We start from the raw sequence: 16,471 nt of genomic DNA, 5'->3' as shown, positions 1-16,471 counted from the left end.
AAAGGGGTTCATACAACCTAGCAATAGCCCATATTCCTCCCCAATTATACTAATGATGAAGAAGGATGGCTCTTGGTGATTTTGCATGGATTATCGAGCATTGAATTCCATCACCGTTAAGGACCGGTTCCCAATTCCCTTGATCGATGAGCTACTAGATGAACTACGAAAGGCTCGGGTTTTCTCAAAATTGGATCTCAGGTCCGGGTATCATCAGATCTGAGTCCACAGTGACAATGTGCATAAGACAGCTTTCAAGACTCACGATGGCCAATACGAATTCTTAGTCATGTCGTTTGGTCTGTCCAACGCACCGTCAACTTTCCAATCACTCATGAATGACATATTTAGGCCCTATCTTCGTAAGTTCATTTTAGTATTTTTTGATGACATTCATATCTATAGCTCTGATTGAGAGCAGCATCTTCCACATTTGAAGCTAACCCTGGATGTGCTAAGGTGAAATCAACTTTCGGCCAAGCCCTCCAAATGTGTCTTTGGTCAGGGTCAAGTACATTATCTTGGTCATGTAGTGGAGGAAGGGGAGGTGAAGCCCGATCCCGAGAAGGTAGCCAGTATAAGGCATTGGGCCAGGCCCACTACAGTTAGACAGTTGTGGGCCTTCCTAGGCCTAACCGGGTATTACAGACGATTTATCAAGGATTATGGGCTGATAGCAGCTCCTTTGACTCAACTCCTCCGAAAGGACGCCTTCCACTGGACGGGGAAGGCCCAACAAGCCTTCAGCTCCTTGAAGACAGATGTCTCCACTCCACTGACATTGGTCCTACCAGATTTTGAGCAGCCCTTCGTGGTAGAATGCGACGCATCTGGCGCCGGCATCGGAGCTGTTTTGATGCAAGGGGGTAAACCCCTGGCTTATTTCAGTAAAGTTCTCTCCCCTCGCGCCAAGGCCCAATCTACCTATGTTAAGGAGCTACTGGTTGTCGTTCTATCAGTCATTAAATGGCGCCACTACCTCATGGGACAATGCTTCATTCATCAGAACCGATCAACAGAGCCTCAAATATCTGTTGAAACAGCATCTCCTTACAGAAGAACAGCAAAAATGGGTGTCCAAATTGTTGGGGTTTGATTATTTAATAGAATACAAAACTGAAGCTTCTAATCGGGTAGAAGATGCCTTGTCAAGACAAAATGAATTACAGTTGATGGCAGAATCTAGACCTGTGTACCCACTATTGGAGCTACTCAAACAGGAGATATTGAACGACGAAGAGCTGGCGGCTATCAAAAGAAGATGGACCAAGGACCCAACCAAAGCACCAGGCTACAACGTGAAGGACTCCCTCTTGTACTATAAGGGAAGACTGGTCTTACCTTCACCATCCTCGCACATAACGTTGCTTCTAGAGTTATTTCATTCCTCCGTTGAAGGCGGTCACTAAGGGGTACTAAGGACTTATCGGCGCATTGCAGCACACTACTATTGGAGGGGAATTAGGAAGCATGTGCAGGCCTTTGTGGCCAGCTGCCCAACCTGTCAACAGCAGAAATATGATACCCAACAACCAGCTGGGCTCCTACAGCCCCTTAAGATACCAAATCAGGTCTGGGACAATGTCACCATGGATTTCATCACCGGCTTGCCACCCTCTCAAGGCAAGGCAAGACAGTGATCATGGTGGTGGTAGACAGACTTAGCAAATATGCCCACTTCTCAGCCTTGCCACACCCATTCACAGCAGCACAGGTAGCAGATCTGTTCGTGAGAGACATCACAAAATTGCATGGAACACCATCCTCCATCATTTCTGACCAGAGTACTTTAAAATCCAAGGGACACACCTAGCTCATTCCACGAGCTATCACCCCAAGTCTGATGGGCAGACAGAGGTAGTTAATAGGTGCCTCGAGACCTATTTGAGGTGCTTTGCGGGGCAGAGGCCAAAACAGTGGTTGAAGTGGTTATCTTGGGCAGAACTGTGGTATAATTCCACATACCATGTGACTACCGGTATGACACCTTTCAAGGCCTTGTATGGGAGAGACCCCCCTGCCATTCTCCCCTACAAGACAGGCTCCACTACTGTAGCTGCAGTAGATGAATACCTCACCAGCAGACTTAATCCTGCAGGAGCTTAAGAACAATTTGCAGTGGGCTCAGCAGGTAATGAAGGATACATATGACCGCAAGCACCGCCCCTTGGAATTTCAGCCTGAAGACATGGTCTACTTGAAGCTCCAACCCTACCGACAAACCACAGTAGCCAAGCGAGCATGGCAGAAACTGGCTCCCAGGTTTTATGGACCCTTCAAAGTCTTGGAGAGAATCAGGTCAGTCGCCTACAAGCTAGAACTTCCACCATCCTCCAAACTCCACCCCATCTTTCATGTATCCCTACTCAAGAAACAAGTGGATCAAGGGGACAAAACTCAGGCAACCCTCCCAGCCTTCACTGATGAGGGAGTCATAGTCATGGAGCCCCACAAGCTGATAGACTTCCGTTGGGTACGCAAGGGGAGGTACTACATAGAAGAATCCCTGGTAGTGTGGACCAGCCTGCCGGAAGAAGAAGCCACCAGGGAGGAATACTCTCGATTGAAGCATGAATTTCCCAAAGGCAATCTTGAGGACAAGATTGATCTCAAGGTGGGGGGAGTTGATAGGAGCACAACTAGGACCATTACCACTATTCGGCCCAGCAGTATGATACCCATACAACCTTATCCGAAGACCTACGTGAGAGGACCACGTCAACCAGTTAGTTACAACTGAATCATACCAATGTGATGTAATGGGCTATAAATAATAGAATAGCAATAAAGGGGATTGCCTTTTTTGACCACCAAAACCATCGTCTCTTCTCTTCTCTTCTGTAGGAGGCCTGAGCTCCCTCGAAGAAGCTCTTGAGGTAGGCAGAAACCTACCAAGAGGTGTTCACTAATCAGGAGGAGATTGCCAAGAAGTTTGTGGACCACTTTAAATCAATTTATAATAGACCACAAATGAGAGGAGAGAAACGGAAGGGATAGACTAGCCAAGACTAGATGAAGAGAAAAAGAGGTGGCTGGAAAGGAACTTCGAGGAAGAAGAGATTAAACGCATGGTGTTCCTAATGGATAGATCAAAAGTTCCAAGCCCAAATGGATTCACCATAGCATTTTACCGAGATTGTTGGGAGGTCATTAAAGATGATTTATGTGATGTCTTTAAGAAGTTTGCATATAAGCACTTAGTTAGCCAAGGCATTAATGCTTCTTTTTTGTGCTAACCCAAAGAAATCCGATGCAATCCATCCTAAAGACTACAAACCCATTAGCTTGGTGACAAGTATTTATAAAATTCTGGCCAAGGTTCTTTCTTTGAGGATTAAAGAAGCCCTCCCCTCCATCATTAGTCAAGCACAAGGGGCCTTCATACGAGGACGACAAATAGTTGATCAAATTTTGATTGCAAATGAATGTGTGGAGGAGATGAATAGATCTAAGCAAAGAGGCTTTGTTTGTAAGCTAGAGTGTTTTAAAAGGCGCCTCCAAGTGAGGCGCTCCCAAAACGCCCTGAGGCATATGCCAAAGGCGCTGACACCTCTGAGGCGTACGCCTCTTGTGCTTTTTTCATGAGGCGTGCTAGAGGCGTACACCTCATGCACATCTGATATAAAAAGACAGAAAAAAAAGAAAAAAAAAGGAAAGGAAAAGAAAGGGAAGGGAAAGAAAAAGAAAGAGAAGAAAAAAAAAAAGAGAAAAGGAAAGAAAAGGAAAGGAAAGGGAAGGGAAGGGAAGAAAAGATAAGGGGAAAGAAAGTGGTTCGCCCCTTGCCCCTTCGATTGGGGGGCTTCGCCCCCCCGCCCCCTTTTCGGTGCAGCCCAATTTGTATTTTTTTTTTGAGTTAGGGGGGTCTTGCTCCGCCTCCGCTTCGACAAGACCCCCTCCCCTTTCAACTAATGTTATGCATCTTTATTCTTCTTAATACAAAAGATTTTTATTAAAAATAAAGAAAAAATGAGATTCCCCTTTCCTCTTCATCCTCCTCCTAACCCCACTCCTCTTAAGGAGGCATAAGCCTCCTTGTGTTCAGGAGGCTTATGCCTCTTGCGTTTTGAACTATGCCTCACGCCTCTAGGTAGTGGAACGCCTCGCATCACGCCTCCGCATTTCAAGGCATTCTAGACCTTGAGAAAGCTTATGATTTGGAGACTAGCAATTTCTAATGGAGGTTTTGATGAAGTGTGGGTTTGAGGAAAGGTGGTGTAGTTGGATGTGTTAGTAGTTGTCATTATTCCATCCTATTAAATGGGGTGGTAAAGGATTTTTTTCCAACCAATAGGGGTTTTAAGACAAGGGGATTCTCTATCACCTTTCCTTTTTACCATGGTAGCCAATGTTCTTAATCGTATTATCATTAGAGCTAATAGGGAAGAGATTATAAAGGGATGGAGAATAGGCAAAAACCAAATTCTGGTTATCCATCTTCAGTTTACAGATGACTTGATGGTTTTCTACGATGGAGGCTATAGTGAGGAGGGAAACCTAAAGGAGTTGATTAAAACTTTTGAAGAAATCTCCCTTTTGAAAATCAACTTAGAAAAGAGCTGCATAGCGGGGGTCAACTTGGAGACTAAGGAGATTGGCTATTGCAATTTGTCTTGAGTGTACTGTATCCTCTTGGTCTATGTCCTATCTAGGGCTTCCGTTAGGGGCAAATCCTAGGGAGAGTAGGTTCTAGACTCCAGTGATAGAGAAATTCGAAAAGAGGTTAGCTTTGTGGAAAAAGAATTGTATCTCATTGGGTAGAAGGATCACCTTGATAAAAGCTACCCTCACGAATCTACCTACCTACTACCTCTCTGTCTTTAGAATACCACCTAGAGAAGAAAAGAAATTAGAAAAATTGATGAGAGACTTTCTTTGGGAACTGGGAGAAGGTAAAAAGATCATTTAATAAAATGGGAGATTTGTGGGTAGAAGCAAAGAGGAAGGGGGATTAGGCCTAGGAACTGTGGTAAAAAAGAATCTGGCACTGCTAGGGAAGTGGTTGTGGAGGTGGCCTTTTTTTTATTGGAAACAGTAACTTTCATTAAATCTTTAAGAAAACTTAATACAAACTGTCACCTTCAAAAACAAGGTGACCCCTCATCAAAATACAAACAGGCCCAAAAAAGGTTCTGCCTACTAACTCCTTGCTTTGCTGAAGTATCACCCATTGCATTGGCTGATCTCCTAGTCCATTTAAACCTGACTTCAAGCTCCCCTGTTAGTTGCATAATCTCCCTTACAGATTGTCTAAGGGACCAGGCACCTAAGTTGTTTGTTTGCATCCAACCTATTACCAGTTTTGAATCTCCCTCCACTTCCAGCTACTGAAAACCCAGCTGTTTAGCCAGCTTGAGCCCCTGTAGGAGTGCCAAAACTTCTGCTCTAAGAGAGTCCCCCCAATCCTATCGGGCCAGAATAAAGGGCCAGGACTTTTCCTTCCCCATCTCTAAAAACACCCCCAATTCCAAAGGAGCCTGGATTACCTACAGAACTGCCATCAAATTTTAGCTTAACAGCCTCAGATAATGGGGGTGACCAGTCCTCTTGGATAGCTAAAGAGGGGCAGGAAGAAGCTGCTACTGTGTTCCGCCCTCTAATTAAGTCATCTACAGAGAAGTCCTTGAACAGGTCCAGCGATTTCAGCCAGTATATAACCTTGATGGTGATCCCTTCTATGGCCTTTGGAGCGAGAGAGGCTTTGGCATGAAGTGGTGAAGAGTATTCATGGGTGCGAAGAAAACAGATGGGATGCCAGTGCATCAAGGAGGGCTAATCTGGCAACTCCATAGAAGGCAATTCACAAACTCCTCCCACAGTTCATCAGTTATGTCAGGTATGATGTAAGCTCTGGTAATTCTGTTCAGTTTTGGGAAGACACTTGGGACAGGGGAGATATTCCTCTTAAAGACCTCTTTCCATCCTTGTTCTCTGTTTCGTTGTATAAAAATGAGCTGATTTCAAAATTCCTTCCTTCTGTGTTAAACCCGTCAGCCTTGACTTGGGATTTTGGTTTCCATAAAGGCTCAAGGGATGAGGGAATCTAGTGTTTGTCTAATTTGCTTTGTCTCCTTGAAAAGATTTGGTTAGACCCCTCAAAGCCAGATAAGAGGATTTGGGCCCCTCATCCAAAAGGGTTTTTTTCCTGTGGTTCCTGTTACAAGTCACTTTGCAACTCGCCCTCTCAACAGGTTTTACCTTTCAAAGAAGTTTGGTGCAGGCCTGTTCCCCCCTAAGGTTATGGCTTTATGTTGGGAAGCATGCCATGGAAAAGTCAACACTATGGATACCTACAAAAGAGAAGACCCTTTCTTTGTATCTCACCTAACTGGTGTAATCTTTGTAGATCACATGGTGAGGACTGTTACTATTTATTTTTATCTTGTAGTGTCACTGCAGAGATTTGGGTTTGGCTTTTCTCCTTGTTTGGGTGCAGGTGGGAGATGCCAGTAGAAGTAATCATGTTGTTTAACCCATAGTTTTCAAGGCGCCAGGGCAAGGCTAGGCAACAGGGGGGCGCCTTGTCACCTAGTCACCTAGGCGATGGTCTTTTTCATGTTGAAAACATAGATCCTAGTAGGGGTGGAAAAGAACCGAGCTTTTCACAAGCTATTCGAGCTCGGCTTGGCTCGGACCAAGTTGAGCTTCGAGCCGAATTCGAGTTCTATACATGGCTCGTATCTTATTCGAGCCAAACTCGAATAAGATACGGCTCAGCTCGTTAAGCTCGCGAGCCTAGTCGAGCCTATATGTATTGAGAGTATATATACAGATTTATGTGTATATAACACTTATTATACATATTATGCTTCTAGAAAGAATCTTATTGGTGGGAATACATATGTTTGGTGGCCCCATTCACATTATAAAGAAATCAATTACCAAATACCAAACCAAAGAGAAAGAGGGAAAAAAATCAATCGAACAAGCCAGAAACCCTTTTAGTTTCAACCCTCCCTCTCCCTATGAAGCTGCAACTCTGAGACTGTGAGACTGCGAGCTGCGACCTACATGCGAGCCTGCGGACCAACGCCGGCGGACCAGCGATATTCATAGCTCTTAGCCTCTCAGTCTCTCACAACCGACACCCGACGAATGCCTGACAGTATTGTTACCTCTCATAGTCTCAATCTCTCAGATTTTGGGTTTTTCTTTATCCTTTCTACAGATCTAAGAGTTCGAAGTTGGAAGGAATGATTGGCTCCTAATCTCCCATCAACTACTCTGTAAGACTGTAACCAGCTGTCCAACATTCAAAGGTAACAATCAATCCCAAAACCAGAAAGACCACCGCACCATCCATTAGAGCTCAAGCTCAAATAGGCTCAGTTTATTATTGAGCTCGAGTCGAATCGAGCTCGAATATATGGTTTTCCGAACTCGAGCCTGTATTTCCAGTTCGAATCGAGCTCGAGCCTTGTAATGTTATACCGAGCTGAGCTCGAATACCCAAATATTCGGCTCGGCTCAGCTCGAATCCACCCTTAGATCCTAGGGTAGTTCCCTAGGTACCATAACCATATTTCCTTAATAATTATTCATAATTTTCATAAGAAAAGTATAAAGTTCATATTAAAGTATAGAAAATCAACATATTCATGAAAAGAAAAAGAAGGAAAATAAAATTCAAAAAATATAGGGGATGAACCCTTGTTTTTGTTATAGGAAAAGAAGAAAAGAAAAAGTAATGGTAGTAGAAGTAGAAGAATAAATGGAAGAATAAAATGTGCTGACTAGATAAAATTTTAAGTTCTTCCTTACTTATTGGTTCAGGTTTTGACGTCTTTGAGGGTTCAATACAGCATTTAGCAATGTTTGTGTTGATTAAACCCTAATAAATAAGAAAACAATAAAAAGAAATTAGTATATCAACACACAAAATGATTATTTTAGTTTAATAATGTCTATTTTATAATTATAATCTCAAAAAAGAATGAACAAAAAAGTATTTTGTAGTAGGAAGTAAAAAACTACTTGGCGATTAGGCAAGGCGAGCTTCAAAGGGCGCCTTATCGCCTTGACAACTATGGTTTAACCCATTTACTCTCTCTTGGCCCCATAAAACAGGAAGAAGAATGTGGAGGTGTGCAAGAGCTACTTTGATATGGACAGCTTGGGAAGAAAGGAATGCAAGAAACTTCAAAGAGAAGGGGAGGAGCAGCCAGGCCCTAAAAGACTACATTTTGAATAGGGCAATACAATGGTTAAAAGACTACATTTTCCCAGCTAGTAGGGGTCTGAGACAAGGTGATCCCATGTCACCTTTCCTTTTCACTTTAGTCGCCGATGCTTTTAGTAGACTCCTCTTAGAAGCGGATAGAGCTAGACCTCTAAGAGGGTGGAGAATAGGTAGAGATAGAGTTATAGTAACCCATCTCCAATTTGCAAATGGCATAATAATCTTTTGCAAAGGTTGTGATTTGATGGAGGTAAGGAATCTGAAGGATTTAATAATTCACTTTGAGAGGGCTTCAAATTTGAAGGTAAATTTTGAGAAGAGTTGTGTTGTGGGAGTTCATTTGAATAGAGAGGAGATGGAGTCTATAGCAGCCTTGTTAGAATGCACTTGCTCTCAGTGGCCTCTATCCTACCTAGGACTTCCATTAGGTGCAAATTCAAAGGAAAGTAGGTTTTGGAACCCAATGGTGGAAAATTCAAAAAAAGATTAGCAGGTTGGAAGAGAAACTATATTTCCATGGGTGGTAGAGTTACTTTGATTAAAGCAACTTTAGCCAACTTGCCTTTATACTTCTTTTCAGTCTTTAAAATTCCTAAAAGGGAGGCAAAGAGGTTGGAAAACTTATGAGGGTCTTCTTATGGGAACCTAGAGAAGAGAAAAAATATCACTTGATTAGGTGGGACCGTGGGAGGTGGCAAGTCGGAGCAAAAAAGGAGGCCTAAGCTTAGGGAATGTGGTGAATAAGAATGAGGCTCTTTTAGGTAAGTGGCTTTGGAGGTGGCCCCTAGAGAGGGAGAGGTTGTGGCATAAAGTAGTGAAAAGTATCCATGGCTGTTCTGGATCAGGTTGGGATGTGGGGGTATCCCGAAGGGCTTTGCTCACAACACCTTGAAAGGCTATCTCTGGCATTCTCCCTAAATTCCTCAGTTTTGTAAGATATGATGCTTGTTCTGGAAACTCCATTCTTTTTTGAGAAGATACTTGGGTGAGCACTCAACCCCTAAAAGACCATTTCCCTTCTCTCTATTCCATCTCCCTCTTTAAAAAGAAACCCATTTCATGGTTCCTTTCCCCCCCCCCCACCGTTTGCCCTTTGGTTGTAAACTAGGATTTTGGGTTTCGAAGAGGGTTAAGGGATGAAGAACTTCATTGTGTTTCAGAGCTTTTGTTGCTTCTAGATTCAATGTGTTTGGACCCCACTAACCCGGATAAAAGAGTCTGGGCCCTAACCCCGGTTGGCTCCTTCACTTGTGCATCTTTCTTTAAAGCCCTTTGCTCTAACCCTTCCTTTCAGGTCTTCCCTGTTAAAGAGGTTTGGTCAAGGCCAAAACCCCCCAAAATAACAGTGTTCTGTTGGGAAGCCTATTATGGTAAGATCTGAAAGCTGAACCACTGTAGTTGAAGTAGCAGAGAAGAGGTGAAGAAGAAGAGATGCTGAAAATGTCGAACTGTCCTAGCCAGTCGACCAGTTCTTTATTTATAGATGAATATAGTACAAGGTACAAGAAATTACTGGGATGCCCCTGATTAGTGATGGGACACCCAGATGACTTAAATCATTAAACAGGATTAGGCCCATTAACATAAGCCCAGTTACAAGATAAGTTAAACATAAGAATGGGCTAATAAGAACTCTTATCAGCCGAACATCACTCTAACATTCTAACACTCCCCCTCAAGCTAAGCATAGATATCAATCATGTTTAGCTTGCCAAGTATGTCCCTGAACTTCGTTGATGCCAGCCCTTTAGTCAATACATCTGCAATCTGCATCTCTGATGGAGTATAAGGCACACAGAGTTCTCCTGAAATAATTCTCTCTCTGACAAAGTGTCGATCAATTTCAATATGTTTTGTCCTGTCATGCTGCACAGGATTGTTGGCAATGTTGATAGCAGCTTTATTATCACAATACAGCTTGAGAGGACCCTCTGTCTTGATACCAAGCTCATTAAGGAGAGTCCTGAGCCATAAGAGTTCAGCAACCCCGTGTGCCATAGCCCGGTATTCTGCTTCTGCACTTGATCTAGCCACAACATTCTGCCTCTTACTACGCCATGTGACTAGGTTTCCTCCCAAGAATGTACAGTATCCTGAGGTTGATTTTCTGTCTCCAACAGACCCAGCCCAATCAGCATCAGTGTAGGCTTCAATTTCAAGTCTGCTGTTTTTTTTGAATAAAATTCCTTTCCCTGGGCAAGTCTTCAAGTATCTGAGGATTCTTTCCACTGCTCTCATATGAGGGGTCTTTGGTGAGTGCATGAATTGACTGACAACATGCACTGCATAGGCAATGTCTGGCCGAGTAAGGGATAAGTATATCAGTTTTCCTACCAACTTTTGGTACCTTTCCTTATCACAGTATTCTTCACCCATTGATTCTTGTAATCCATGGCTTGGTTCTATTGGAGTGTCTGCTGGCCTACACCCCATCATGCCTGTTTCCTCTAGGAGATCTAGCACATACTTTCTTTGACATATGTAGATTCCTTCTCTTGATCTAGCAACTTCAATTCCAAGAAAGTATCTCAGATTTCCCAGGTCTTTGATCTCAAACTCTGAAGCTAAGAACTCCTTCAGCCTCTTCATCTCTCTCACATCATTTCCAGTAATCACCATATCATCCACATACACAATGAGTGCTGTAAGTTTGTCATCCTATCTCCTTGTAAACAATGTATGATCTGCACTGCTCTGAGTGTACCCTACTTTCTTCATGGCCAAACAAAGTCTCTCAAACCATGCCCGGGGAGATTGCTTCAAACCATATAATGCTTTCCTTAGTTTACATACCTTCTTTCCAACATCATATCCAGGTGGGGGTTCCATGAATACCTCTTCATGAAGATCACCATTTAGGAAGGCATTCTTCGCATCCAACTGATGAAGTTCCCAAGAGAATTTTGCTGCTAGTGACAGTAGAACCCTGATTGTGTTGAGCTTTGCTACTGGAGCAAAGGTTTCCTTGTAGTCAATTCCTTCCTTTTGTGTAAACCCCTTTGCCACGAGTCTGGCCTTGTACCTCTCAACTGACCCATCTTCCCTGTGCTTTACTGTGAATACCCACTTGCACCCAACAGTGCCTTTCCCTTCTGGCAGGTCCACCAATTCCCATGTCCTTGCTTTCATTAGGGCTTTCATCTCCTCATTCATGGCTTCTTTCCACCTTGGATCAGATACCGCCTCTGAATACCTGGAAGGGACACATACAGAGGAAAGAGCAGACACAAAGGAATGATAGGCAGGGGATAAGTGTGAGTAAAAAACATAATCGGCTATGGGATGCCGAGTGGTACAAGAACGAACAGGTTTACGGAGAGCAATAGGAAGATCCAAATCTGAATTGAGTGAATCAGAATTACCTTGGATTGCAGAGACAGATTGATCTGAGTTCAACTGGTTGCAATCATGAGGTTGAGGGGCCTTCTTCCTTCTACTGTATGTAAGTATCTCTTTCTCTTGTTTACTGGAACCTTCAGAAGTATCAGCCGAATCTGGAGAAGCAACTGGCACAGTGGAAGTCTCACTAGGTTGACCCGGAATGTTATAGCTAGTAGTAGTGGAAGGTGCTGAAATGGGAACAAAAAGGAAGGGAGAATGAGAATCCTCTTCCAACCCACTACTCTCCCCCTGAAGAGGATTCTGAGAAGACTCGAAATAGGGTTGAAACTCAAAAAAGACTACATCCCTGGTGACATATTTTTTCTTGGAGACAGGATCATAACACTTATACCCCTTCTGCGTAGGAGAGTACCCCAAAAATATTCCCTTTGTAGCCTTAGGATCCAGCTTGGTCTTCTTTGGATCTTTCACATGTATGAAGCATGTACAACCAAAAACCCGCGGGGGAAGAGGAAATTCTGGAAGAGTGGGACACAAAACAGAGAAAGGGGTCTTCATACCCAGTACCTTAGATGGCATCCGATTTATCAGGTATGATGCAGTGAGAACAGCTTGAGACCAATATTGCTTGGGCACATTGTGCTGGAAAAGAAGGGCTCGAGCTGTCTCCAATAGATGTCTGTTCTTGCGCTCAGCGACCCCATTTTGCTGAGGGGTGTAAGCACACGATGATTGATGTAACATGCCTGCATCTTCCATGAATGAGTTTAGGGATCTTTCAAAGTATTCAGCTGCATTGTCTGAACGGAATTGCTTGATCTTTTTATCAAATTGTGTTTCAATCATCTTGCAAAACATCATAGTTATCCGGGGAACTTCTTCACGTCCTTTCAATAGATAAATCCAAGTGCACCGAGAATAATGGTCAATAAAACTGATGAAGTAACGGAAGCCATCAATGGAAACAATGGGTGAAGGACCCCAAACATCAGAATGAACCAAGTCAAAAGGGGCTTGAATTTCATTACTAGAAATTGGATACATTGATCTACATTGTTTTGACATTTGACACACATCACAAATTAAACTTTGACTCGAAATGCCCTTACATAATTCGGGAAACAACATTGCTAAGGAAGAAAAGGACAAATGACCTAGCCTAGCATGCCACAAGTGCAGCCTAGCTATTGACTCCACACTCTCCGGACTAGTAGTAGAAGCTTGCATGGCTGAGCTGACATCTTCATCAAAGTAGTAGAGGCCCCCATACTCATGACCACTCCCAATCGTTCTCCTCGTCAATCTGTCCTGGAAGACACAATGAGAAGGAAAGAAAGTTATACTGCAGTTCAAGTTTTTTGTAAGCTTTGAAACAGACAACAGATTTGATGTAAGACTAGGAACATGTAGGACTGATTTAAGAGAGAGATCCTTGCTTAGGTCAACCACCCCCTTTCCAGAGATGGTGGAGAGGGAGCCATCAGCTACTCTCATCTTATCCTGGCCAGACAACAAATGATATGTGGAGAATAAGGAGGACATATGTGTCATATGGTCAGTGGCTCCGGAATCAATCACCCAAGAGGTAGAATTAATGGAACTAGATGCACTAAATGCAGAGGCTGTACCTGATTTGGCAAGAGAGGTGGAAGCTAAAGAATTGTTCTTCAGACGGGTTAATGCCCGACTGAGAATCTCTACCTCACTAGCTGTGAAGCCCAAAGTACTTGGTCCAGAGGAGTCGGCAGCCTGCCTTGCGGTGGAAGATGACACTGTCTGAATACACTGTGAGTTGTCACTACTGTTGTTGGTGGCAAGATTCCCACTTGCTGTGTGGCCCTTCTGTTGCCTTTTGTCCTTTCTCAGAGCAGCTGGCTTCAGATGAGGGTACAGGACCCAACATTTCTCCTTTGTGTGTTTCTCACCACCACAATGTGTACACTTGAGGGACTTCTTGTCTGAAAATCTATTCCCCTTAGTGGAGACTAAGGCTGAATGCTCTCCAGGTTGTTCTGTTGATTGTGTCTGGGAGTCAACTTGCATCTCCTTTCTCCTTACTTCTTCATTCCTCACCAGGTAGTAGACATGGTGAAGCTCAGGTAATTCATCTCTCCCTAGAATCTGTGACCTTATACCTTCATATACAGGGTCAAGACCCGCCAGAAACTTGAAGGCTCTGCCCTCCTCAATCTGCTTATCATGCCTCCCCTTATCATTAGCATTTTCCCAATCCAAAATCAAATGGTGGTCAAGCTCTTCCCAGAGGCCTTCCAGTGTTGCAAAGTAGGTTGCCACGGACATGTCTCCTTGCCTTAGGGCTGCAATGTCTTGGTTCAGCCTGTAGATTCTAGCATTGTTCTTTTTCTGGCCATATGTCTTAGATACTTTCTCCCAAATTTTAGCAGCTGTGGGGAAGTGATGAACAGTTCTGGCCACCCTAGGAGTCATAGAGGCCAGCAACCAAGACATGACTGTGGCATTTTCCTTACGCCACACGGTGTATTCAGGACTGCCAATTTCTGGTTGTTTCTTGTCTCCATCCGAATAGCCAGTGAGGTCACGAGAGGTAATAAACAGTCTTGCTGAGACAGACCACTCTCTAAAGTTATATTCATCCAATAGCACACTTGTAATCTGCAAGCTATGCAGATTAGGGTTCTCCAGGTTTGAAGACCTTATAAGAGGTCTGTTATCTTTAGAAGAAACTTCACTGGATAGTGATGACATCCTGACTTCGGTCAAGGAGTTGTTTACAGTACTGTTGGTGGTTCTGGTTAGGGCTGGCCGAAGTAGTCACAGAGTTCACAGTGCTGATAGCACACAGGATAGGCTTCACTTGGACTCAACCAGTTCGGGTACAGCAGCAAGAAAAAAAAATTCTGTAACTGAACCAGTTCACAGAGCTGGAGTAGGGCTGGTAACCGACCTGGAAATGATCAGTAACTGAAGTCGCCACAGTCTTGTAAAGGTTTTTTCTGAACCAGTTCTGATGCAGGTTCTGTTACAGCAGCTAAAAGTGTTCTGGGCTAGTAACCGACCTGTGCTATGTAGACTCCACTTTGCACTTCGAGTACTGCTACTGTAAAGGGAGTTTCCCTCCTTACAGACAACACTAGGACTGCTGAAATCAGTCCTCAACTAGGTCTGTCCTATACAGACCTCTTCTTAGCAGCCGAATAGCTGCTAACTACTAGAAACTAGTAGGACTCCAGCTTCAGGGTCTTACCTCCCTTGCGCCCTACAACCAAGGGAAACCCTAGGTCGAACCTTGTGTTGTTCTCCTGCAACCCTAGGGTTTCACAGCAGCAACCCAGATAAAAAAAAGGTGAACTACAGCAAGAAAGATGAGATGGCGTCAGCAGTAACCAGGAAAGTGCTCAATGCTCTGATACCATGAAAGCTGAACCACTGTAGTTGAAGTAGCAGAGAAGAGGTGAAGAAGAAGAGATGCTGAAAATGTCGAACTGTCCTAGCCAGTCGACCAGTTCTTTATTTATAGATGAATATAGTACAAGGTACAAGAAATTACTGGGATGCCCCTGATTAGTGATGGGACACCCAGATGACTTAAATCATTAAACAGGATTAGGCCCATTAACATAAGCCCAGTTACAAGATAAGTTAAACATAAGAATGGGCTAATAAGAACTCTTATCAGCCGAACATCACTCTAACATTCTAACAAGATCAATACTGTGGAAAACTTGCAAAAGAAGAAACCTTTTAGGTGTCTGTCCCCAAATCGGTGCTTTATGTGTAAAGTGCAGGGTGAGGACTGTAACCATTTTCTGATATCACTCCTTTGCTGCCAATATTTGGAACTGGGTTGTTTCCTTATTTGGGTGCAGGTGGAACTTGCCCTCTGAAGTAAAGCTACTGTTCACTCTGGCTGCTCTTGGGAGATTGACAAAAAGAGGGAAGCTAATGTGGAAATGTATCAGAGCCGCTACCTTGCAGATTTTATGGGAGGAGATAAATGCTAGAATATTTCAAGAAAAGGAAAGAAGTCTTGTTGAAATCAAGGAATGCATATTGACAAGGACAATCTCATGGTTGAAATCTTCACAATTGTTGGCAGATTTCTCCTTTGATGACTTAAGGAGAAACTAGGAAGCAGTGGCTTCTACAGTCTCCACCAAGAACAAATCACAAGTTGAATAGAAACCCCCACCGGATGGAGTGGTAAAATCGAATTTTGATGGCAGCTGCCAAGGTAATTCAGGGCCATCCAGAATTGGTGGGATTCTGAGAGACAAAGACAGCAATATATAGTAGTGGGCTGACTGAATAGCCCAGATACAGCTTGTTGGGGCTACAGGGATCTGTTAAAGAAATTTAAATGGATGACAAGAAATATGACTGTCAGGTTTCAGTGGGTCAGCAGATCAGCAAATGCAATGGCTGATTCTCTAGCCAAGCAAGGGGTGTCAAGGGAAGATCTGTTTTGGGCTACTTTGTAATTTGTGTTTCAGGCTTGGGTGTGTTTAGTGTATATGATTCAGTCCTCAGGGGAGGTAACATCTCGTGCCTCTTCCTAGGCTGATTGTATTTCCATTATTTGAATTAATAAAATTACTTGCATTTATAAAAAAAATACAATGGTTAAAGACTATGGAACTGTTTCACCAAATTTCCTTTAATGATTTATGGAGGAACTGGTTAGCAGTAGCAAGCTGTTCATCCTCAAAGGAAAGGGTCTCTACAAACTGCCCTCCCCCCCCCCCTCCTCAAGGTTTTCTGAAGCAGAATTTTGACAGGAGTAGCCAGGGCAACCCAGGGCCCTCTGGGATGGGAGGTGTCTTGAGAAATGAGGCTGGAGAGGTTATCCTTCTCTACTCTGGCCCATTGAGCGTTGGGAATTCTGTTAGGGCAGAATTGCTAGCTGCTATGCTATGCAAAGGGTCCTCCTTGCAAAAGAATTGGGTGTGGAGCAGTTGCTGATTGAAGGGGACT

The 16,471-nt window shown here is 43.6% G+C and overlaps 1 protein-coding gene across 1 annotated transcript in view; it reads right to left on the bottom strand.

Annotated features, from left to right (window-relative positions):
• LOC104608358 (Nucleotidyltransferase family protein) overlaps window positions 1-16,471 on the bottom strand; it is a 35,134-nt gene that overhangs the window by 11,555 nt on the left and 7,108 nt on the right. The window lies entirely within an intron of this gene.

This window comes from Nelumbo nucifera, chromosome 6 (assembly GCF_055504915.1).
Source record: "Nelumbo nucifera cultivar China Antique chromosome 6, China Antique-T2T, whole genome shotgun sequence".
Lineage (NCBI taxonomy): Eukaryota > Viridiplantae > Streptophyta > Magnoliopsida > Proteales > Nelumbonaceae > Nelumbo > Nelumbo nucifera.
The sequence above is the reverse complement of the archived record's forward strand: the minus strand, read 5'-3'. Positions and strand labels throughout refer to the sequence as shown.